Source organism: Leptopilina heterotoma, unplaced genomic scaffold (genome assembly GCF_015476425.1).
Source record: "Leptopilina heterotoma isolate Lh14 unplaced genomic scaffold, ASM1547642v1 Lhet_19, whole genome shotgun sequence".
NCBI classification, from domain to species: domain Eukaryota; kingdom Metazoa; phylum Arthropoda; class Insecta; order Hymenoptera; family Figitidae; genus Leptopilina; species Leptopilina heterotoma.
The window spans coordinates 867351-892132 of record NW_025110908.1 but is presented as its reverse complement, the minus strand read 5'-3'; the positions used below and the strand labels follow the sequence as shown (position 1 = coordinate 892132).

The 24782-nt window shown below is 22.0% G+C and overlaps 1 protein-coding gene across 1 annotated transcript in view; it reads right to left on the bottom strand.

Moving 5' to 3' along the window:
* Nucleotides 1-24782, bottom strand: part of LOC122500693 (protein N-terminal asparagine amidohydrolase) — a 100232-nt gene that overhangs the window by 46761 nt on the left and 28689 nt on the right. The window contains exon 2 of the mRNA XM_043609748.1: nt 5600-5699. The gene's annotated coding sequence lies outside the window, so the exon portion shown is untranslated. The remainder of the gene's footprint in view (nt 1-5599; nt 5700-24782) is intronic.

Below are 24782 nucleotides of genomic sequence, written 5' to 3'. Positions count from 1 at the left end.
TTAAAAGCATTATAGCGTGAATTTTTAGAAATAATTGAATTTTGAAAAGTTATTTATAAAAGTAATAAAATTCTTTGTTTGAAATTCGATTATATGTTAAAAATTTTTTTTTTAAATTCCAGTTAAAATTTAAAATTTTCTTTATAAATAGGGCAAAGTTTCAATTATTTTGAATAATAATATAATAATAATAATAATTTGAAAATGTTAATTCCTATGGTAAAATAATAATGCTTAAATATTTATTTCAAAAAAAAGTTTTTAATGTTTTCGAATAAATTAAATTTACAATTAAATTGAATTAAATAAATTCGTCAATAAATGTAATAGAACATTTTTTTGAGTATCTAATAATTTTTTGAGTGAATCAGAATATTCTTCAGGGTCAAGGAAAAAGTCAAAATCAATCAGGAAAAAGTCAGGGAAAAACAAAATTTAAATTTTTTGGTAACCCTGTAAAACCAAAATAATTCAAAAAGTATTTAGTATTTAGATTCTTTTTCTTCTTCTTCTTCTTCTTTTTCTTCTTTGGTTTTTTTTTCTTTTTTTTTCTTTGTGCATAGATTAAAATAATATTTATCTAAAAGATAAATTAGCATTTGATGAAGAGTAAATAATTATGATAAGAGCAAGTGGACATGTGGGCGAGAGAGCCGGCCAATCAGGGCCTGTCGATTTCTTTTTATTAACGAATCAGCTCCGATTTATGACAAAATATTATACTTGACAGAGAATATAAAGTATTCCTTGTTATCATGTGTAATATCTCTCTAAACTTTTTGACGGTGTTCTTTGATGTTCAAGTGATTCTCAGAGCTACCAACTCTCTAAAACTGAAAACTTTCTCAATTAGTCAATTCATAATTATTTTTTTTTTGAATCCTTTTCTTTTCTCAATTCATGTTTTCGTCATTTTTTAAGAGATTTGTAAAATAATAATTGGTGCAAATAAAAATTCACACAAATGAAGATTTGTGCGAATTTATTCGCACAAATCTTCATTTGTGTGAATTTTTATTTGCGCCAATCATTATTTGTGTGAATTTTTATTTGCATCAATCATTATTTTTGTGAATTTTTGTTTGCACTAATTGTTATTGATGAAGAGTACGACTCACTTAAGTTCTGCTAATTGATATTTCTTCTAAATCAAAATTCGATTTTGATTTAGCATCAAAATCAGAATTTTGATTTAGAATCAAATTCAGAATTTTGATTTAGAATCAAAATCAGAATTTTGATTTAGAACATTTCTTTTTGTTTGTTGATTAAAAGTTTGTTAATTAAAACTGCAACTTGCACCCAGTTATCAGCAGCAACTTAATTTTTGAAACTTTGATGTTGGTTTGACACAAAGAAAAATATTTAATTTCCAAAATTAAGATGGAACAGTTTGAGCTTCATAAAAATTGTCATTCATTGGAACATTCAAAACTTTAGGAACATAGAAAGCAATAATAAAAATTTCTCATCTAAAGCAGCTGCATCTTGAACAATTTTCATCTCTCAATTTCAAATCTGTTTTTACTATTTCCCAAAGAACTTTAGATCAGAAAAAAATCGAAAAAGAAAATCAGATAATTTCCCAAGAAGCTCGTAAGTTTTTTTTTCCTCGTTTCTTCCCCCCAACCATTCGTGGTAACTGGAGCAATAAAAAACAGATCAAAAATAATAAAAGAGAGTTTGAAAAAATGTCTCCTATTCAAAAAGAGCTAGACATCATAGAGGAGTCAATGGACCGTGACAATTGTAAATAATCTCCAAGGATTGAATTGGTTTAGAGCATTGGAGGCAGTCTCCTCCTCGTGCGAAGACTTTGAAATTTATGACTTTTCCCTCGTCGAGGCAAAGACGATAACATGCATAATAAGCCGGCAGATAACGGGTGGTACATAAGTTACGACGCAGCGATAAACGGAGATTATATATAATGTAAAAGGGTTGAACGAAAGGGATGCCATCAAATTTTTACTAGAAAGATTCCCATAGATAGTGTTCCATGCACGGTGTACACTTGTTTCGTTTGCTAAACCCTGTTTAGCAGACTACTCATGCAACATCCGATAATGTATATCTAACTAAATAAAAATTTCCACACGCAATCACATCATACTGAATTTATCTTTACATGGGGGAAACTATTTAGGCAGAGAAAATAAAAGTCCTCTCTTTCTCCCTTTGCACGATGCAAAGGGAAAAAAGAGGAGAATTTTATTTTTAATCTTATTAATTATTATTAAATTATCTTATTAATTTAATCTTATTATTTATTAATTAAATTATTAATTTTATTTTATTTTAAAAAAATTTCTTTGCTAACAATTTTCTTCTCTAGACCTATGAATATTGTTCATCATTTACAATCTGACTTTTCTCACCCAAAAAAACAGGCTTCGCTTTCATTTACTAAAATCTACTATTTACTACATTTTTTACGTTATGCTACTAATTTGGGTACTTTTTTTAGATTTCAGCTACTAAAAGCTACTATTTCTGTTTTTTTTAGAATTTCCACAACGTTAAATTCGCTAATACTAGAGGTGTGCAAAAAGCTCGAATAGCATGGTCGAGCTCGTGCCGAGCTCGATACTCGAGCATTATAAATTTTTTAATTACTCAAAAATATTTGAGAGCTCGAAAAATTCAAGTGCTCAAAATTATTTTAGCTTTTATACTGCACGTGTCGGATGGAATTTGGTTCAAGTTCGGATTGATTCTGCTCAGCTCTGCTAGAAAAACGAAAAGCTTGAAAATACTCGATCGAGCTTTTTGCACAACTCTAGCTAATAATATAGAAATCAAAAAACTATTCTCAAAAATTATAATCAAATTCTTTAAAACCATTCAATTATTTTCAAAAATATTCAAAACTCAATGATTTTCTATAACTAGTATTTTCATAAAATCTTGCAAATGAATTTAATTATTTAAAAAAAAAATTGATAAAATTCATCAAAAATTCAATTATTTTCAAAAATAATAAAATTTCCACAGGAATTCAATTAATTTAAAATAGCATTTTCAAAAAAAGGATTTTTGAAAAAAATTTTGATAAAATTCTAAGCAGGAATTCAATTATTTTCATAAATAATAAAACTCATAGAAGAATTTCAATTATTTTAATATCTACTATTTTTAATTAATTAATTGAAAAATCCAAGTATTTTCACAAATAAAATTTTCCACGAGAATTCAATTATTTAAAATAGAATTTTCATAATACTTATAATATTTCGAAAAAATTAATTATTTGAAACATTGTTTATACAATTCTTATGAAGAATTCAATTATTTTCATAAATAATAAAATTCTTTTCATGAATTCAATTATTTTTGAAAGTTTTGACAAAATTCTAAACAAAAATTCAATTATTTACAAAAATATTAGAATTTTTTTACAGGAATTTAATTATTTTCAAATATTTTAATAAAATTTGTTCGAAAGAAATAAATTATTTTAAATACAATTTTAATTAAATTTATTTGAAATAATTCAATTATTCATTTAGTTTTTAATAAAATTCTTCGAAAGAATTCAATTATGTCGATAAATAACAAAATTATTCCCAAAATTTCAATTGTTTTTAGGCATTTTAATAAAAATTCTTTGCAAAATTCAATTATTTTCATAAATAACAATATTCATCATAAGAATTCAATTATTTTTAAAGACAATAAATTTCTTCTTGGAAATTCAATTATTTTTAAAAATTTTAATAAAATCGTTCGCAAGAATTCAATTATTTTTAGAAATAATAAAATTCTTTTTAGAAATTCAACTATTTTCATAAGTAATAAAATTCATCGCTGAATTTTAATTATTCTTCATACAATTTTAATAAAACTTCTCGAAAAATTAATTATTCTTAAAAAATTTATTGAAATTTCTCGAAAGAATTCAATTATATATCTTTATAAATAACAAAATTCTCCTCAGAAATGCAATTATATTTTAAACAATTTTAAAGAAAATCTTGTCAAGAATTCAATTATCTTTATAAATATAATAAAACTCTTTCCAGAAATTTAATCATTTTTAGAAATTTTATAAAAAAAATTCTTTGCAGGAATTCAATTATTTTCATATATAAATAACAATTTTCATCACAAGAATTCAATTATTTCTAAAAGTAATAAATTTCTTCTTGTAAATTTAATTATTTTAAAAAATTCTAATAAAATCGTTCGCAATAACTCAATTTGATTATTTTCATAAATAATAAAATGCTTTTTAGGAATTCAATTATTTTCAAAAAATTTAATAAAATGACTAAAATGACACACAGGCATTTAATTATTCTCAAAAATTGAAATAGAATTCTTTGTAAAATTAAATTATTTTTAAAAACTTTTCGCAATTCAATGATTTTCAATATCTACTATTTTTTATAAAATTTCCAAATAGAATTCAATTATTTAAAAATTTTTTGTAAAAATTTTGGTGAGGAGTCAATTCTTTTCATGAATAATAAAAATTTCTTAGGAATCCAATTATATTTGAATTAGAATTTGCATAAAATTAGTCGAAAGAAATGAATTATTAAAAATTTTTTATAAAACTCTTTGCAAGAATTAAATTCTTTTTATAAATTTTTAAAATTCTTTTATGAATTATAAAATTCGTTGCAGGAATTCAATTTATTAGCAGTAGGATAAGAAAGAAGTAAATATTTTTGATAAAAGTTAGAAAAAAGTCAGGAAAATAAAAAATATGGAATGGAAGTTTTGTCAGCTTTGCGAAGTGTCTAAAACGAATTTTTTTTGTCGTCAAGTTTAATTTTTCGATAACTACTTTGCTACTACTTTTTTTTAGTTTGAAAGCTACTTTTTTAAAATTACTTGTCGTGTGCGAAGTCTGAAAAAAATCTAAATTTCATACCAGTCCATTTATTACCATCTCTATTCTAGATTATAATATATCTAGTAAATGATGTATTACAACTTATTTTTTTTCTGAAAGTAAAGTCTACTCAATATTTTCGTATAAATCGGAAAAACTATAGGATTCTTTTTCAAATCTTGTCTCATCATGTTTGATAAAATGTAATCAATTGAGATTGAAACGGTTCATGTATATTTCGCGAGAGAAAAGTTGCAGTTGCAGTTTCTGTTTTTTTTTCTTTTTTAGAAAGATTATCGTCAACGATAGTGCATCAAGATATGTATCAGGTTAGAATTCATGACCAACTTACATGTCTTAATCGTGCTATACTTCCTGTATAGCAGAAGCTACTAGTGAATCATCAAATCATGAGGAGAGGTCATTATAAATTTTCTTTAAAGATTATCTTCTAATCTCATTTTTTTCCCCTTATTGCTATAATATTGTTGTAATCATTTTTTTTGTACCAATGTGTGATGTTTCAATTTATTATTATTAATTTATTATTACTATTTATTATTACTATTTATTATTATTTAACTTATTGGGTTGAAGTAAAATTATTTCTATTACTTGGTTGTTTTTAATAATAAGATTAATAATTATTAAAATTATTAATATTGAATAAACTTTTAAGTCCGAATTGATTTTACCTACTATTCCAATTAAAATTATTAATTATTAAAAATTATTTATTATAAATAAATTTCAACTCACTTTATGTTGTTCTTTCAAAAATCTTCAAAAAGAATCACATGTTCCAGCCGCCATAATGTTTGTTGATTGGATTTATTTGACTTTGCGGAGTTTCCTGCTTCTGAAATGATAATTAAAGTGCAGGTGTTATCAAAAGAATGTCCTTTTCTTAATTATGTTTTTTTAAATGTTTTTTAAAATGTTTTTTTTAAATAGGAGAAGGACAAGTAGTAAAGTTTAAAATAGCAGCAGGAGCAGCTGATAAAATTTAGAAAAAAGCGCCGAATCGGGATTTTTAGATTCGTTTCGATCACAGGATGATAAGAGTATCCTGTCATTCTTATCGCCTTTTATATGATTTTCGTTTTTATCACCACAGGCGGTCGAGTTCGTTACTATTATGAACTTATTTTCATTTCTGTTTTCTTTTTATTTCAAATTTTTACAGTTAATTAACTCCATTTACTTTTTTTAATAATTTTTATTGTTTATCCAAAGCGGTTTGTTTTCCTAATTTAAAATTTTTATTTATTCCTTTTTTTAATTGTTTCAGACTGGATGGCCAAGGAGACGAAAACCAAAAAGCAAATGATCGGTAAGTCGATTTTATTTTCTCATTCTAATTTTTTTATTCCTACTCTTTTTCCATTTTTTTTCTATTTTTCAAAAAAAAAGTTAATCTCTTTGAAAAATAGAAATAGTAAAATAAAGCGAATTAAACGAAATAAATAGAAATAGCAAAAAAAAATTACGTAATAAAAAAAGTGTGAGTAAAAATATAATGATAATTAACTGCCGAGAACGAAGAAATACGATTATATTTTCGATGAGACAAAACTAATGAAGCGTGAATATTTAGAATTTGTAAAAAAAAAAATGTACATTTAATTTTAAGAGCGTTTTTAAAATCAGAGTTTTATGTGTGTATTCAGAAAAGACTAAAGCTCAAAGTGCACCTGCACCCACTTCTTCGAGTCTTTGCCCAAGATGCAAAGCGAATAATATTAATGATGCCACTGGTCTTTACATATTTATGGTTTTCGACTTCCTCCCATTGTCTTTTCATCGGCGACTATTTCTCCAGCGTCGATTATTTTATACTTTTTGCTCCTTTTTCACTTCACTTTAAATAACTTTAAAAAAAGAAACTAAACTGAACTAAACTTTTTAAACGCTGTTTCATATTGAATTGAATTTTAATCAAAAAATATTATAATTAAATTTTTGGGAAAAATTCGTATAAATTCAATTATTTTCAAAAGTTTAATAAAAATCTTGGCATCAATTATAATTAACACAATTTTTGCAGATTTTCAATTACTTTCAGAAATTTTAATAAAATTTCTGGCAAGAATTTCAATGTTTTTGTTAAATAATAGAAATCTTTATAGGTACAGAAATTCAATTATTTTCAAATCATTATTCTAATCATTTTTAGGAATTTTAATAAAAATTCTTTGCAGGAATTCAATTATTTAAAAATAATTTGACTTAAATTCATTGCAGGAATTCAATTATTTTCAAAAATTTTTTAAAAAGTATAGTCAATTATTTTTCAGAATTTTAATAAAATTCATTCCAAAATTCAATTATTTTCACATTGTAACAATATTTATCACAAGAATTCAATTACTTCCATATTATAACAATATTCATCACAAGAATTCAATTATTTTTCGGAATTTCAATAAAATTCTTTCCACAATTCAATTATTTTCAAAAGTAATAAAATTCTTTCCAGAATTCAATTATTTTTATAAATAACAATATGCATCACAACAATTAAATTATTTTCTAAAAGAGTAAAATTTTTTGCAGAAATTCAATTATTTTCAAAATTTTTTAAAAATTATCGTCAAAATTCCAATTATTTTAATAATAATATAATTCTTCGCAGAAATTAAATTATTTTCAAAAATTTAATAAAATACTTCTAAAAAATTCAATTATTTTCGAAGATAATAAAATTCTTCGCTAAAATTCAATTATTTAAAAAAATTATTGTCAAAATTGCAATTATTTTTATAAAAAATAAAATTATCGTCAAAATTTTAATTATTTTTGTAAATAATAAAATTCTTCTCCAAAATTAAATTATTTTTAAAAATTTTAATAAAATTCATGTCAACAATATTATATTCGAAAAATTTTCTTAATTCAATGCTTTTCAAAATCTACTAATTTAATAAAATTTTCCAATAGAATTCAATTATTTAAAATAGAATAAATTTGCAAAAAAAAATTCTGAAAAAATCTAGTAATTAAAAATTTACTATAAAATTCTTTGCAATAATTTAATTATTTTTATAACTAGGATTAATAATCTTTTTGGGGATTTAATTATTTTTCAACAGTTTTGATAACTTTTTTTCGAAGGAATTCAATTATTTTTAATATAATTTTTAAAAAATTTATCAATAAGAATCAATTATTTTAAAAATTTTAATGAAATTCTTTGAAAGATTTTTATTATTTTTAAGAATTTTGATGGCAATTCTTTATAAGAATTAAATTATTTTCAATATAATTTTAATTGGATTCTATGAAAAAATTAAAAATTTTTTAAAATAATTGAATTTTCGAAAATAATTTTATCTAAAAAATGTTTTGAAATAATTGAATTCTGGTAAATAATTATATTATTTGTAAAAATAATTGAATCGCTGTAAAAAAATTTAATTATTATGAAAATAATTTAATTATTGTGTAGAAAGTTATAAAAAAATTTGTCAATAATTGAATTCCTGAGAAACTTTTATTATTTTTGAAAATAATGAAATGTTTGCGTAGAATTTTATTAAAATTGTTTTTAAAAAATTGAATTCATTTGGAAAATTTTATTAAAATAGCAGATATTGAAAGTCATTGAATTGAGGAAAATTTTTGAAAATAATTGAAATTTTGCCAAGAATTTTATTAAAATTTTTGAAAATAAATGCAATTTTCCAAGAATTTTATTAAAATTTTTAAAAATAATTGGATTTTAAAGAAGAATTTTATTTTTTACAAAAATGATTTAAATTCTAAGTTCTAAAAAATTTCTAATTAAATTAATTGAAAATTGAAATTTTTTAAAATTTCAAATTGAAACCTTTCGAAATTTATTTATTTATGAAAATTATTGAAATAAAATTTGAATTTATTTTCAATATAATTCAGCGATGAATAAATTTTATTATTTATGAAAAAAATTGAAATATTGTGAAATGAGAATTTGTCAATAATATTGAATTCCTGAGAAACGTTTATTATTTATGAAAATAATTAAATGTTTGCGTAAAATTTTATTAAAAATTTTTAAATAATTGAATTCTTTTGGAAAATTTTATTAAAATAGCAGATATTAAAAATCATTAAATTGAGGAAAATTTTTGAAAATTATTATTAAAATGTTGACAAGAATTTATTAAAATTTTTGAAAAAAAAGAAATTTTCCAAGAATTTTATTAAAATTTTTGAAAATAATTGAATTTTGGAGAAGAATTTTATTATTTAGAATAATAATTTAAATTCTAAGTTCTTTAAAATTTCTAATTAAATTCATTGAAAATTGAAATTTTTTAAAATTTCAAATTGAAACCTTTCTCGAAATTTTTTTATTTATTAAATTAAATAAAAATTATTTAAATAAATTAAAATTTTAATTTGACAAGAAAGTAAATAAATTTCATATTAGTTTAATAATTCCAATTATTTCATTTGAACGTTCAGAATTTTAGGAGCATATGAAATAAATTACAGTTTTTCTAAAGATATTAAATTGAGACAAAAAAGGAAGCAAATGTGTTGCGAAGAAACATTTTGATTTCTTTTTTTGTCTGAATTTAATATTTTAAAAAAAAATATGACGTCAGTTAGAGATAAAATAATATTTTCTTCTTTTAATTTTACAAAAATTAAAAATAAAACAGTATAATTACAATAACAGAGTTAAATTTGTTCGAAACTTGTACTAAATTAAAAAAATTTATTTCCAAAATAAATAACACCCAATCTCTAGATACACTTTTTTTCAATTTCTGTTCGATAAGATTAAAATCCATAATTCATGGGAAAATATAACGTTTCTGTTCTGTTCTTTTTTTTCCTAACTTTTATTGCTTTTAATTAATGATCTCTTTATTACATGTAGTAAAAAATTTAATATATATAATTTTTTTCGTGTGTGTGTGTAAAGAAGCGTTTGGATCTAATCTCTAAATTGTAATGCTGTTGACTTTCTTACAAGATAAACAGACTTTTATGACTTATGCAACAATATAATGCTTTCTAAATACATAAATCTTATAAGTGTACGAGACCCATCCGCACTTTCGCGTAATTAATTTTATAATGTACCTTCTCAAACATGACTTAAATGATGATCGATAAATTGAAGTTTGGTTAGTAATATTGTACACTAAAGATAATAGATAAATACATATTAATATTAACAATTAATCAGTGTATGGAAATTATTATATAGTTGACAATTTTTTCAAATATTTAATAAAGTTGAAGGCTACAAGAGGAATATGAGGAGATAAAAATTGAATAATGCAAATAATTTTTTTCGGAGTGCTTTATTATCTTGCTATATTGATTTTCATGACTAGACATTGTTTAATAAAAAGTTCTGATTGAAATTCATATAAAAGTAATTTACAATGTAATTTATGGCGAATTTTCATAAACTCTTTTAATTATTGATGAGTACGTTAAAGTGGAAAGGTTTTTTTTTCGCTCGACTGGCTTTTGTCATTTCATGAAGGAAAATGTAATTTTTGTTCGGATTATTAAATATTAATTTTGATAATTAATATTTAACTAGCAACAATTCTTCTTACCTCCTAACAAACTTCTTACTAACTTCTAACTTCTAAACTTCTTACTTCCTTTTTGAAATAAAATTACCAAATTTTAAAAATAATAGAATTTAAAAATTTTTAATTCAAATTTTTGTTGAATCACTAAAAAATTCAATTTTATAGAAATTAGAAATAATTGCAGAAATTCAATTATTTCCATAAAAGTAGGTAATTAAATAAATCGCAAAAATTCAATTATGTTTAAAATTTTTTTAAAAATTCTCGTCAAAAGTTCAATTATTTTTCTAAATAATAAAATTCTTTTTCGAAATTCAATTATTTTCGAAATATTTTCTTATTTCAATGATTTTCAATATCTAGTATTTTAATAAAATTTTTCAAAATAATTCAATTATTTAGAAAAAATATTAATAAAATTCTACGCAATAATTTAATTATTTTCATAAATAATAAAAATTTTACAGGAATTCAATTATTTACCAATTTTTTTTTTTTAAATTTCTTCGCAATAATTCCATTATTTTCACAAATAATAAAATTCTCTTTAGATTAGAAATTTAACTATTTTCATAAATAATAAAATTCATCGCTGAATTTTAATTATTTTTAATAAAATTTTAATCACACTTCTAGAACAAAGTGTTTATTATTAAAAGATTTATTACAATTTGTCGAAAGAATTCAATTATATCTTTATAAATAACAAAATTCTTCTCAGGAATTTAATTATTTTTAGAAATTTTAGTAAAATTCTTTCGAAAATTCAATTATTTCTATAAATAACAATATTCATCACAAGAATTCAATTCTTCTATAAAAATCAATAAATTTTTTTGCAGAAATTCAATTATTTTGAAAAATTTTAGTAAAATTTTTTCCAGAATTCAATTATTTCTATAAATAACAATAGTCATTACAAGAATTCAATTCTTCTATAAAAATCAATAAATTTTTTTGCAGAAATTCAATTATTTTGAGAAATTTTAGTAAATTTTTTTCCAGAATTCAATTATTTCTATAAATAACAATAGTCATTACAAGAATTTAATTCTTCTAAAAAGCAATAAATTTTGTTGCAGAAATTCAATTATTTTGAGAAATTTTAGTAAAATTTTTTCCAGAATTCAATTATTTTTAAAAGCAATAAAATTCTTTGCAGAAATTCAATTATTTTCAAAAATTTTAAAGAAAGTCTAATAAAAAATTTAATTATCTTTATAAATAATAAAATTCTTAAGAGAAATTCAATTATTTTTAGGAATTTTAATAAAATTCTTCGCAAAATTCAATTATTTTCATAAATAACAATATTCATCATAAGAATTCAATTATTTTTAAAAGTCAAAAAATTCTTTGCAGAAATATAATTATTTAAAAAAATTTTAACGAAAATCTTGTCAAGAATTTAAATATCTTTATAAATATATAACAAAACTCTTCCCAGAAATTTAATCATTTTTAGGAATTTTATTAAAATTGTTTGCAGGAATTCAAAAATTTAAAAAAAATTTGACTACAATTCTTCTAACACATTAATTTATTTTTATAAGTAATAAAATTTTTCGCAAGAATTCAATTATTTAGAAAAACTTTACTAAAATTCAGTTTAAGAATTCAATTATTCCTATAAACATTGAAATTTTTTTTAAGGAATTCAATTATTTTTATAACCAATAGTATTTTCTTTTTTTAAGAATTCAATTATTTTTATCGCAGATTTTCAAAGATTTTTAATACAATTTTAAATTCAATATTATTTATAAAATTTTTATAAACTTTTTCGCAATAAGTTTCAATTTCAATTATTTTTATACCAATTTTAATTAAACTCCTCGAAAAAAGTAATTATTCTTCAAAGATTTATTAGAATTTGTCGAAAAATTTAAATTATTTTTAGTAATTTTTGTAAAATTTTTTCCAAAATTCAATTATTTTCGTGAATAACAAAATATTCATAACAAGAATTCAAGTTTTTTCAAAATTAATAAAATTCTTTGCAGAAATTCAATTATTGAAATAAATTTGACTAAAATTCATTGCAAGAATTAAAGTATTTTGACAATTAATAAAATTTTTGGCAATAATTCAATTATTTTTAGGAATTTTAATAATATTCTAGAAAATAAGAATTGAATTGAAATAGGGAAAATAATTTTAATGAACTTACAGTATTTTTATAATGTAAAATAATGGTAAATTTTTTTCTTTTTTTTAAAAAAGAAATTTTTAATTTTATTTTCAATTAAAATTTGTAATTGACAAATAGAATTTTTTAATTTCAAATTAATTATTTTATTATAAATGATAAAAAAATACCTGCATATTTTTGATTTGTTAAACAATATTTAAAAAAAAATTAAAGCATATGTCAATTGCTAATTTGATTTACTAATAAATTGCATTTGTGGAACTTTTTTATCGACTTTTAATTAAAACAACGGGCATTAGTGCAATTTTGAGTCAATTATTAAAAAAAATACAAGTGCAGGTTAGACAGTCACTGCGCCTGCGCCACTACTTTCGACCAATGAGAGCGGCGCAAGCGCAGTTTCTTCTCGTGACGATCGCGCATGCGCTAGATGCCAAAGACAACAGAGGGGACGTTACAAACATTCATAATTAGTTTCTTTTTAATTTTGTACATTCTTACGATTAAGAGAAATTTACTAGTACATAAAGAATGAATTTAATTCTCTTCAGATATTTCAAAAAATTAGACTTCCACTTGAATAGAAGTAAAAAAATTCAAGAGACCCAGAAACTTTTTTCTTGTTATTACAAAGGTGTCTCAGTGACAAAGGGTCAAGTGACTTCCCTCACTTCAAGAAAAATTTAAAACACCTTTGTTAGAAACTTTGTATAGAAAAGTGACTCTTATAGAGGTCTTTTCGTCTACTTTTATATATAGGTTCAAAAACAAATATTTTCTTCAGTGAAATATTTTCTTGAAAAAATTCAAGAGCAACAAAACAGAAATTTATTTGTTTAGTTGCACTTGAATTTTATAGTCGCTGAAGAAAATATTTATTTTTGAATTGTATTTGGTGCAAATACAATTTTTATTTGAAACAATTAAGTAGTTGAGGTCAATTAAAATTTGTATCAGCACCAAATACAATTTTTATTTGAAACAAAATAACAGATGCGAGACCAAATAAAAAGGTGAGGCCAAAGAAAAAAAAAACGAAATGATTTTTGATACAGAAGAAATGTCGAAACGAAACATAAACGAAAGCACAACATAAATATTAAAACACTGGAGATAAAGAAATTTTGTTCGTCTATATACCATTAGAACATGTATGTTAATGAAGAGTGTATAACAACTCTATTTATATACACCCTTATTATCGTCTCTCGTTTCTGGATGTTATAAGTAGCCTTCCTTTTATTATGCAACTGCGATGGCAAGTTCTAATGCAAACAATGCTTTCTAAATGCATAAACCACACGAAGTGCTGAGCCTTAGCTTACGGGTGCACGTTCGACAGTATAATAATAATAATTATTTTACGCACACGTACAGGAAAGAACGCATGGTCTTTGTGTGCCTGATTCCTACACACACGGCAATCCACATTCCATGAGTGGAACAACCGGTACACGATCAGTGGCTCTCAAAAGCATCCCTCGTGAGTCGCCCGAGTCCTGCGAGTCGAGTGCAACGAGAATTATTATGTAATGCCGAGGGGACGAGTCGACGGCCTGCTTCGCGAATTCATTCTCTTTACGGAACAACAACAGAGCTCATCCCGCAACTCTTCCGGACACTCTCGTCAAGTTTCTTATCCTTCCTCCCTCCCCCCGTAAACCGGAAACGGTTTGCAATCGCTTTTCTTTGCCCGAAAAAAACTGTTTTTTGAAAGTCGATTCTTTTCTTTCCGAACAAAGGAGATTTTTATTTTTATTTTATTTTTTTACTCTTTAACAAATCCCTTAATTATCCTAATTAGATTCTTCTCGTAATTTTGACTACAAAAGGAATTCATCAATACACACCCAGAAGAAATATATATTTGGCTCAAAGCCAAAAAATAAATAATAAATTTTCAATTATTCCTTTTATTTGTTTCTAATGTTTCTAATAAATTTTATTTGGTCCAAAAACATTTTTTTTCTTGGTTCAAATAAAATTTTATTTGGCTCCAAAAAGTTGTTCAGTATTTTTTATAAAATCTCCTAAAAATTCACTTTAAAATTTAATTTAAAAATTTTAACAAAATTCTTTGAAAGAAATCAATTATTTTTAATGATTTTGAAAAAAATTTGTTTATGAGAATTTGTATATATATTTAATAAAATTGTAAATTATTTTCAAAATTTGTAATAATTTTTTCAAAAAACTTTAATAAAATTCTTTGCAAGAATTCAATTATTTTCACAAATAACAAAAATTCTTTGCAAGAATTCAATTATTTAAAAAAATTATTATTAAAATTCTTCTCAGGGATTCAATTTTATTTTTAAAAATTGTAAAAAAAATTCTTTGAAAAAATTCAATTATTTTCATAAATTATAAAACTCTCCCCAAGAAGATTTTCAAATTTTTTGTAAATTTCTTCGCAATAATTTCATTATTTTCACATAAATAATAAAATTCATTGCTAAACTTTAACTATTTTTAATACCAATTTTAATTAAACTCCTCGAAAAAAGTAATTATTCTTAAAAAATATATTAAAATTTTTCGAAAGAATTTAATTATCTTTATAAATAACAAAATTCTTCCCAAATTCAATGCATTCAATTATTTTTAAAAATAATAAAATTCTTTGCAAGAATTCAAATACTTAAGAAAATTTTTTAAATTCTTTTCAAAGATTCAATTATTCTTATAAATATGAAAATTCTTCTCTGGTTTCAACTATTTTCATAAATAATAAAATTTCTATTAGAGATTCAACTATTTTTAAAAATTGTAATAAAATTCTTTGAGAGAATTCAATCATTTTCATTAAATTCTTCGCAATTGCAATTTTTTTTTTAAATTTTATTAAAATTCATTGAAATAATTGAATTCTTGAGAAAATTTTTATTTTTTGTGAAAATAATTTAATTCTTGTAATGAATATTACTCAGATTTGTTCAAATAATTGAATTCCTGCAAAAAATTTTAGTAAAAAATTTATAGAAATAATTGAATTCTGGAAAGAAGTACTAAAATTCCTAAAAATAATTGAATTTTCAGAAAGAATTTTATTATTTATTAAATTTTCGTTAAAATTCTTAAAAATAATTGAATTTTTTGAAAGAATTTTATTATTTATTAGATTTTCGTTAAAAGTCTTGAAAATAATTGAATTTTGTACATAATTTTATTAAAATTTTTAAAAATAATTGAATTTTTGAGAAGAATTTTGCTCTCGCTATAAAGATAATTGAATTTTTTGTAAGATTTTCTTTAAAATTTTTGAAAATAATTGATTTCTTGTGATGAATATTGTTATTTATAGAAATAATTGAATTTTGCAAAGAATTTTATTAAAATTCCTAAAAATAATTGAATTTCTACGAAGAATTTAGACAAATTTTTTAAAATAATTTAATTTCTACGAAGAATTTAATTAAATACAAAAATAATTAAATGCTTGTAAATAATTTAATTATGTAGTAAAAATAATTGAATACTTGTAAAGAATGTATTAAAATTCTCAAAAATAATTGAATTTTTTGAAAGAATTTTATTATTTATTAGATTTTCGTTAAAATTCTTAAAAGTAATTGAATTTTTGGAAAGAATTTTATTATTTATTAGATTTTTGTAAAAATTCTTAAAAATAATTGAATTCTTATGATGAATATTATTATTTATGAGAATAATTGAATTTTGCACAGAATTTTATTGAAATTTCTAAAAATAATTGAATTTCTGAAAAGAATTTTATTATTTATAAAGATAATTGAATTCTTGACAAAATTTTCATTAAAATTTTTGAAAATAATTGTATTTCTGTAGTAAACAATTTTTTACTTTTGCAAATAATTGAATTCTTGTAAGGAATATTGTTATTTATGAAAATAATTAAATTCTTAGGATGAATATTAATATTTATCAAAATAATTGAATTTTGCAAAGAATTTTATTAAAATTCCTAAAAATAATTAAATTTCTGTTAAGTATTTTGTTATTTATAAAGATAATTGAATTCTTGGTAAGATTTTGGTTAAAATTTTTTAAAAAATAATTATATTTCTGCATTTCTGCAAAGAATTTTTTTACTTTTAAAAATAATTGAATTCTGGAAAAAATTTTACTAAAATTTCTCAAAATAATTGAATTTCTGCAAAGACATTTGTTGCTTTTTAAAATTTAAAATAATTGAATTCTTGTGATAAATATCGTTATTTATAGAAATAATTGAATTTTCGAAAGAATTTTACTAAAATTTCTAAAAATAATAAATTTCTGAGAAGAATTTTGTTATTTATAAAGATAATTGAATTCTGTCGATAAATTTAAAAAAAATTTTTGAAAAATAATCTCTTTTTTCGAGGAGTTTGATTAAAATTGTATTAAAAATAATTAAAATTTAGCTATGAATTTTATTATTTATGAAAATTGTTGAATTTCTAATCTAAAGAGAATTTTATTATTAGTGAAAATAATGGAATTATTGCGAAGAAATTTACAAAAAAAAATTGGTAAATAATTGAATTCCTGTGAAATTTTTATTTTTTATAAAAATAATTAAATTATTGCGTAGAATTTTATTAATATTTTTTCTAATTAATTGAATTATTTTGGATATTTTATTAAAATAGTAGATATTGAAAATCATTGAAATGAGAAAAATTTTCGAAAATAATTGAATTTCGGAGGAGAATTTTATTATTGATAAAAATAATTTAAATTTTGTAGAAAATTAAAAAAAATTGTTGACCATAATTGAATTTTTGCGACGAATTTTACTACTTTTGAAAATAATTGAATTTCAATGGAATCGACTAAAGCAACAACTTCTTCGATCCGAGACCTGTAAGAATCTCCCTCGTTTGTTCGAATTACTTCTTTTTATTATTTTAATCATGAAATTTATTAAATAGATAATATTTGAATAATATGATGATAATTATCCTACTTATGGATAAATAAGAGATATATAAATGGAAGAATTATTTATTTAAGCATGTGTGGCGTTGAGTAAGTGTGTGTGAGTGAGTGTAATATTTATTAAAGAGGGAAGTTAAAAATACAAAGATGGTTAACTCAGTCGTTTCCTGACCTAGTACATTGAGTAAACCAACAAAAACCAACGTTTCGAGCGTGTCGGAAGAGTTCAACGTAGAAATACAACCGGTTATAACATCCAAGATCCGGGATCGGCTTTAGTTTGCAAAGCTTGCATTAATTCTGATATGACGGTTATTAAAGCATCGTTATTAAAAAGATGAAGAGTTGTAATATACTAAAGAATTTACTGCAAAACTGAGAGATCAACTAAAGAAAAATAGCTGTAGCGTAGATGCGGATATAATGAGAAAAGAAACAAAAAACTTTCATGGGAAACATAATAAATTATTTTTACCTAAAAAGACTCTCAATATATTTCAAAATTCTATATTATATAAATAACTCATTTTCCTCTTTCTCTTCTTCTTCTTCTTCTTTTTCTTTTATATAAATAAATAATAAATATCATAATAAAAAAATTATCAATGTTGTTCACATTTTTTATTTCTTTTATTTTTTATTTACTCTCTAAATTTTAATTAGTTAACATTTTTACTAATTCAAATTTAAAGAGAATTTTTGTTCAACCAAATTGACAGTTATTTCTTAGTTTTTTCCTGATATTTCCCGGTTCTTTTTAACAAATTCAAATTTGTGACTGTCCGCGACAAAAGGGACCTTAGCTCCCATGTATTTACATGGAGCTAAGGTCCCTTTTGTCGCGGACAGTCACATTTACTTTATTTTAAGTGTAAATCAATTTTTGAATCACATTGAATTTTAAAATAATACATAGTTTTTTCCTATTTCCGTGAATAATTAATTTTATCTTCAAACATTAAATTCTAGAACTAGAAGTTACTACTACTTTCTAGAAGTTTCAATTTTTGTATAAAAAAATAAAAAATAATTTTTTAAAAATTTGTCGAAAGAATTCAATTATATTTAAATAAATAACAAAATTCAATATTATTTTCATGAATAACAATATTCATCACAATAATTCAATTATTTTCAAAAGTAAAAAAAATAATTGAAATTCAGTATTGAGGTTAATAAATAATGAAAATAATTGAATGCTTGTAAAGAATTTTATTATGTGTAAAAATAATTGAATATTGTAAAGAATTTTGTTAAAATTCTTAAAAATAATTGAATTTCTGAAAACAATTTTTTTATTTTTGAAAATAATTGAATTCTTGTGATGAATATTGATATTTATGAAAATAATTGAATTTTGCAAAGAATTTTTTTAAAATTCCTAAAAATAATTGAATTTTTGAGAAGAGTTTTGCTCTTTTAAAAAAAATTGAATTCTTGACAAAATTTTTTAAAATAATTGAATTCTTGTGTTGAATATTGTTATTCATGAAAATAATTGAATTTTGCAAAGAATTTTATTAAAAATTCTAAAAATAATTGAATTTCTGGAAAGAATTTTATTATTTATAAAGATAATTGAATTCTTGACAAAATTTTCGTTAAAATTCTTTAAAATAATTGTATTTCTACAAAGAATTTCTTATTTTTGAAAACAATTGAATTTTGCAAAGAATTTTTTTAAAATTCCTAAAAATAATTGAATTTTTGAGAAGAGTTTTGCTCTTTTAAAAAAAATTAAATTCTTGACAAAATTTTTTAAAATAATTGAATTCTTGTGTTGAATATTGTTATTCATGAAAATAATTGAATTTTGCAAAGAATTTTATTAAAAATTCTAAAAATAATTGAATTTCTGGAAAGAATTTTATTATTTATAAAGATAATTGAATTCTTGACAAAATTTTCATTAAAATTTTCGAAAATTATTTTATTTTTACACAGAATTTCTTATTTTTGAAAACAATTGAATTTTGCAAAGAATTTTATTAAAACTCCTGAAAATAATTGAATTTCTGAGAAGAGTTTTGCTCTTTTAAAAAAATTGAATTCTTGACAATATTTTCTTTAAAATTTTTGAAAATAATTGAAATCTTGTGATGAATATTGTTATTCATGAAAATAATTGAATTTTGCAAAGAATTTTATTAAAAATTCTAAAAATAATTGATTTTCTGGAAAGAATTTTATTATTTATAAATATAATTGAATTCTTGACAAAATATTTGTATATTAAAATTCTTAGAAATGTTTGAATTATTGTGATGAATATTGTTATTTATGAAAATAATTGAATTTTGCAAAAGTTTTATTGAAATTCTTAAAAATAATTGAATTTTTGAGAAGAATTTTGCTATTTATAAGAATAGTTGAATTCTTGACAAAATTTTCATTAAAATTATTGAAAATAATTATATTTCTACAAAGAATTTCTAATTTTTCAAAACAATTGAATTTTGCAAAGAATTTTTTTAAAATTCCTGAAAATAATTAAATTTCTAAGGAGAGTTTTGCTCTTTTAAAAAAAATTGAATTCTTGACAAAATTTTTGAAAATAATTGAATTCTTGTGTTGAATATTGTTATTCATGAAAATAATTGAATTTTGCAACGAATTTTATTAAAATTCCTAAAAATAATTGAATTTTAGAGGAGAATTTCATTATTTATAAAGATAATTGAAATTTTGTAGAGAATTTAAAAAAATTTTTGAACATAATTGAATTTCTGAGAAGAGTTTTACTATTTTTGAAAATAATTGAATTTCTTCAAACATTTGTAATTGCTTCAAAGTCGAATTTTTTTTAGTGTATTTAACTAAAATTCTTCTATAAAGCCATTATTTTTAATAAAATTAGTTAAATATATATTAAAAAATTCAACTAATTTCAGAAGAATTTTAGTATTTAAAAATTTTAAGTTTTAAGTTTAAGTTTAAGTTTAAGTTTAAGTTTAAGTTTAAGTTTTTTTTACCTAGTTGAAGTCCACAACGTTGATGAGCGAAAAAAATTTGTTCACTTAGTAAATTAATTAAAAATGACGCAACAATATTGACGCAAAATTATTTATAAATACAAAATTGATGTTTATATTTTGATAATAAGTATTTTACATAATTAAATATTAAATTAAAAATAATACTTGAATGCATTAAATAAATTTATTTCGTTGATAAACATTGTAGACTTCAACTTCGTGTTTTTTTTATATTTCTAATTAAATTCGTTTAAAATTGAAATTTTACAAAATTTTAAATCAAAATCTTTTGAAGTTCATCTACTTATGAAAATTGTAAACGCAATTCTTTTAAAATTGAATTAATTTTGAAATATTTGGGTGAAATTAGATTTCAAGAATAAATTTTAGAAAACAACAATTTTCCAGGATTTCGATCAAAATTTCCCGACTTTTCCAGGTTTTTTCAAGGTTTATAAAATTCCCTGACATTTCCATGTTTTCCAGATTTTCCAGGCTGCGTAGCAAGTCTGAATACATGTGAAACATTTTCTTTCATGAATGAAACGAAATGTTGGGTATGAATAATAATAGATTTAATAATTTTATTCGAAAAATTATCGATTAAAACCAGTATTAAAATCAACTTTTACTTTCCATTACAAATCATTAGTGTGCATATATCTGGTGTATTGAAACCAGTTTTGTGGCCTTAACTTTCGTTCGTTTTGCACTTTCTTAATATAAGAACAAGTAGATTAATTTAATCAACATCCGTCAACCTCCTTAAGCTCTGTGACCCTCCTAAGACAGACTTATGTATGCCTAGAGGAAGGAAAATTAATGTCTCCCATTAGCAAATGTATCACTTGCTCCAAATGTTTGAATTATTCCGCAAAATAAACCGAATTTTCTCTATTATTATTGCTTCAAAGTAAATATTGAAAATTAACTTTACCAACCTTGATTCGTTGCATTATATAGAACTTTAACCTTCAACTTTTAATTTTAAAATTGGATAAACTGAAACAGAATTCTAAACACTGTTAACTTAATCGTGTCAAATTGTATCAAATTTAACCGAACTGATACCAAAGATGTGTATCAAATCAAAAATTGATTTAAATTTTTAGCATCAACATGATCCAGAAAGAAAAATACTTTTAAGAAAACAGTGAAATCATTATTCTCGTAAAAATGAACTGTAATTTGCTAATATTCTCGATCGAAAATGAAATAATTGGGATTTATTTTCCTCTCTCTGGGTTGTATGAAAGGATAGGAAGCTTAGTTGCTTGTTTCTCGACTGAGATTCTGCACAAAATGTAATTCTCAGTTGTATGACTTTGTGGGAGCTTGAATCTTATGGGGTGTACAGTACGAATATAGGAGTATGTATATAGATACGTGTATGGATATATGCACGTGTAGGGTGGCAATAGCAACTGGACTCTCCCTGGGGCCCACATAAATCTCGGGTTCAGACTTAGGCGGTATATGAAACAGATACAACGGGTGTTCTAAAATATTATCTCAACGTTCATTTCAGCGTTTCAATATTTTACATCATATAAAATGCAGCTCTTTTCAATTTTAGTTTCATTAGTTCACAAAAATTAGTCGAATGAAAAATGGGTTTAAAAAACATAGTCATTATAATTAATTACCACTAATAATCGAATGAGGATTGCCTCAAAAATTTAATTTTCCTTTTCCCTAATTTTCAAAACAAAAATTTGATTTTTTCCCTGATTGATATCTTCATGTTTTATAATAATATTTTTGTTATTGAATTTCAAATTTCTTTAAAAAAATAAGGATTAAATATTTATTTAAAAATATGAAGTTATTGTTTTCGAATAATTTTCGTTTTAAAAACATGAATAAAAATTCCGTTTTTCAATCTGGAAAACTTGGAAAAGAGCAAAAGAGCAAACCTGTTTCTGCACCAAAAAGCATACGTGTTGAATAAAACTAAATTATTTTGAAATGTCCTCTTCATTCTAAAGTCTGCGGGTATTTTCTATGTACCCATACCTTTTATAACGAAATTACACTTGAGAGACTTTAAAGCTCATATTTTCTCGCAATCCGTTTATGCGATGATGGAAATGCGTTAAATATTCCTAGCGGAAAATCGCTCAGGGCTTTTGCACCTCCTAAGTCACTGATTTAACAAAGTTACGGCTCTTATAATACTATAAGAGGGTGTTAACCTTTGCCTTCCGTTACCTCAGCCTCACCTGTGAGCTACTTGTCGGCATGATATGCCATATTTCTGTAACATTTCAATTTTACTCTATCATCCCTTTTGTATATTATAAGCGCATTTCAAGCTCTTTATACTATATCGTAAACAAGTTTTAAAAGTGACAGATAAATTATTATCCGTCTGTACAAGTCTATTTGGGAACATAATTTTACTATGCTGCAAAGTACTGATAAAAAGTTGCTAAAAAGTGAAAAAATTTAGCTAAAACAACTTTCACTGTTCCTACAACTACTATGTGTAGTTGCCTTAAAAGATGAAAATTTATTTGTTTTAACACTGTTAGCTTAAAAGTACCAAATACAGGGCTCCGATCGTCTTAAGGAATCAAAAAAATTCGCATTAGTCGCATAAATTCACAACAAAAGTCACGAAAAGTCGCATAAAATTTCCGAAAAAATGTCGCATGAAATTTTAGAAAAAATGACAAAAAGGAAACAGGAAATTGTCAAAATTGTAAAAAAAAATTACATTTCTCGACAACACATACATTAATATCAAACAATCTGGAATAGAATTTAATAAAATTCATAGCAAAATTTTAATTAGATATTTCTAACATTTTTTTTAAAAATTCTCTTCAAAAAGTAAATTATTTTTATAAATAATAAAATTCATTCTGAAAATTCAATTATTTTCAAAAGTCCTGATAAAATTCTTTGCAAAAGTTCAATTATCTTTATAAATAATAAAATTCTTCTCTGAAATTTAATTATTTTCAAAAGTATAATAAGATTCTTCGCAGAAATTCAATTATATTTATATTCAAAATTTTTTTTATATTTCTCGTCAAAATTTTATAAATACAAAAATACATCATGAAAATTTAATTATTTTTAAAAGTTCTAATAAAATTCTTTACAAAATTCAATTATCTTCAAAAGTAAGAAAATTCTTTGCAGAAATTCAGTTATTTTCCAAATTTTTTTTTTAAATTCTCCTCACAATTTCAATTATCTTTATAAATATCAAAATTCTTCTACAAAATTCAATTACTTTTCAACATTTTCAAAAAAAATCTGTTCAAAATTTCAATTATCTTTATGAATAATAAAATTCTTCTCCTAAATTCAATTATTTAAAAAAAATTTTGATAAAATTCTTGTCAAAATTTAAATTATCTTTATAAATAATAAATTTCATCCTAGAAATTCAATTATTTTTAAAAGTAATGAAATTCTTCGCAGAAATTCAATTATTTTCAAAAATTTTTTTAAATTTCTTGTCAAAATTATCACTATCTTCATAAATAATAAAATTCATTTTTAAAATTCAATTATTTTCAAAAGTCCTGAAAAAATTCTTTGCAAAATTCGATTATCTTCAAAAGTAAGAAAATTCTTCGCTGTAATTCAATTAGTTTCAAATTTTTTTATAGTCTCCTCACAATTTCAATTATCTTTATAAATAAAAAAAATTCATCCAAGAAATTCTAAAATTTTCAATTTTTTTTTTTTAATTTCTCGTCAAAATTTTATTCATCTTTATAAATAATAAAATTCATCCTGGAAATTCAATTATTTTCAACAGTTCTGATAAAATTCTTTGCAAAATTCAATTATTTTCAAAAATTTCAACGAAAATCTCGCCAAGAATACAATTGTTTTTATAAATAGCAAAATTCTTCTCGAAAATTAAATTATTTTTAGGAATTTCAATAAATTCTTTGCAAAACTCAAGTATTTTTATAAATAACCATATTCATCAGAAGAATTTAATCATTTTCAAGAATTTTAACAAAAATTTTGTCAAGAATTCAATTATATTTATAAATAATAAAATTCTTTCCAGAAATTCAATTTTTCAATTTTATTTTAGTTAAATACAGTAAAACAAATTCAATTTTGAAGCAATTACAAATGTTTGCAGAAATCCAATTATTTTCAAAAATATTAAAATTCTTCTCATAAATTCAATTATGTTCAAAAATTTTTTTCAATTCTCTACAAAATTTCAATTATCTTTATAAATAATGAAATTCTCCTGTGAAATTCAATTATTTTTAGGAATTTTAATAAAATTCGTTGCAAAATTCAATTATTTTCAAAAATAGTAAAATTCTTCTCAGAAATTCAATTATGTTCAAAAATTTTTTTCAATTCTCTACAAAATTTCAATTATC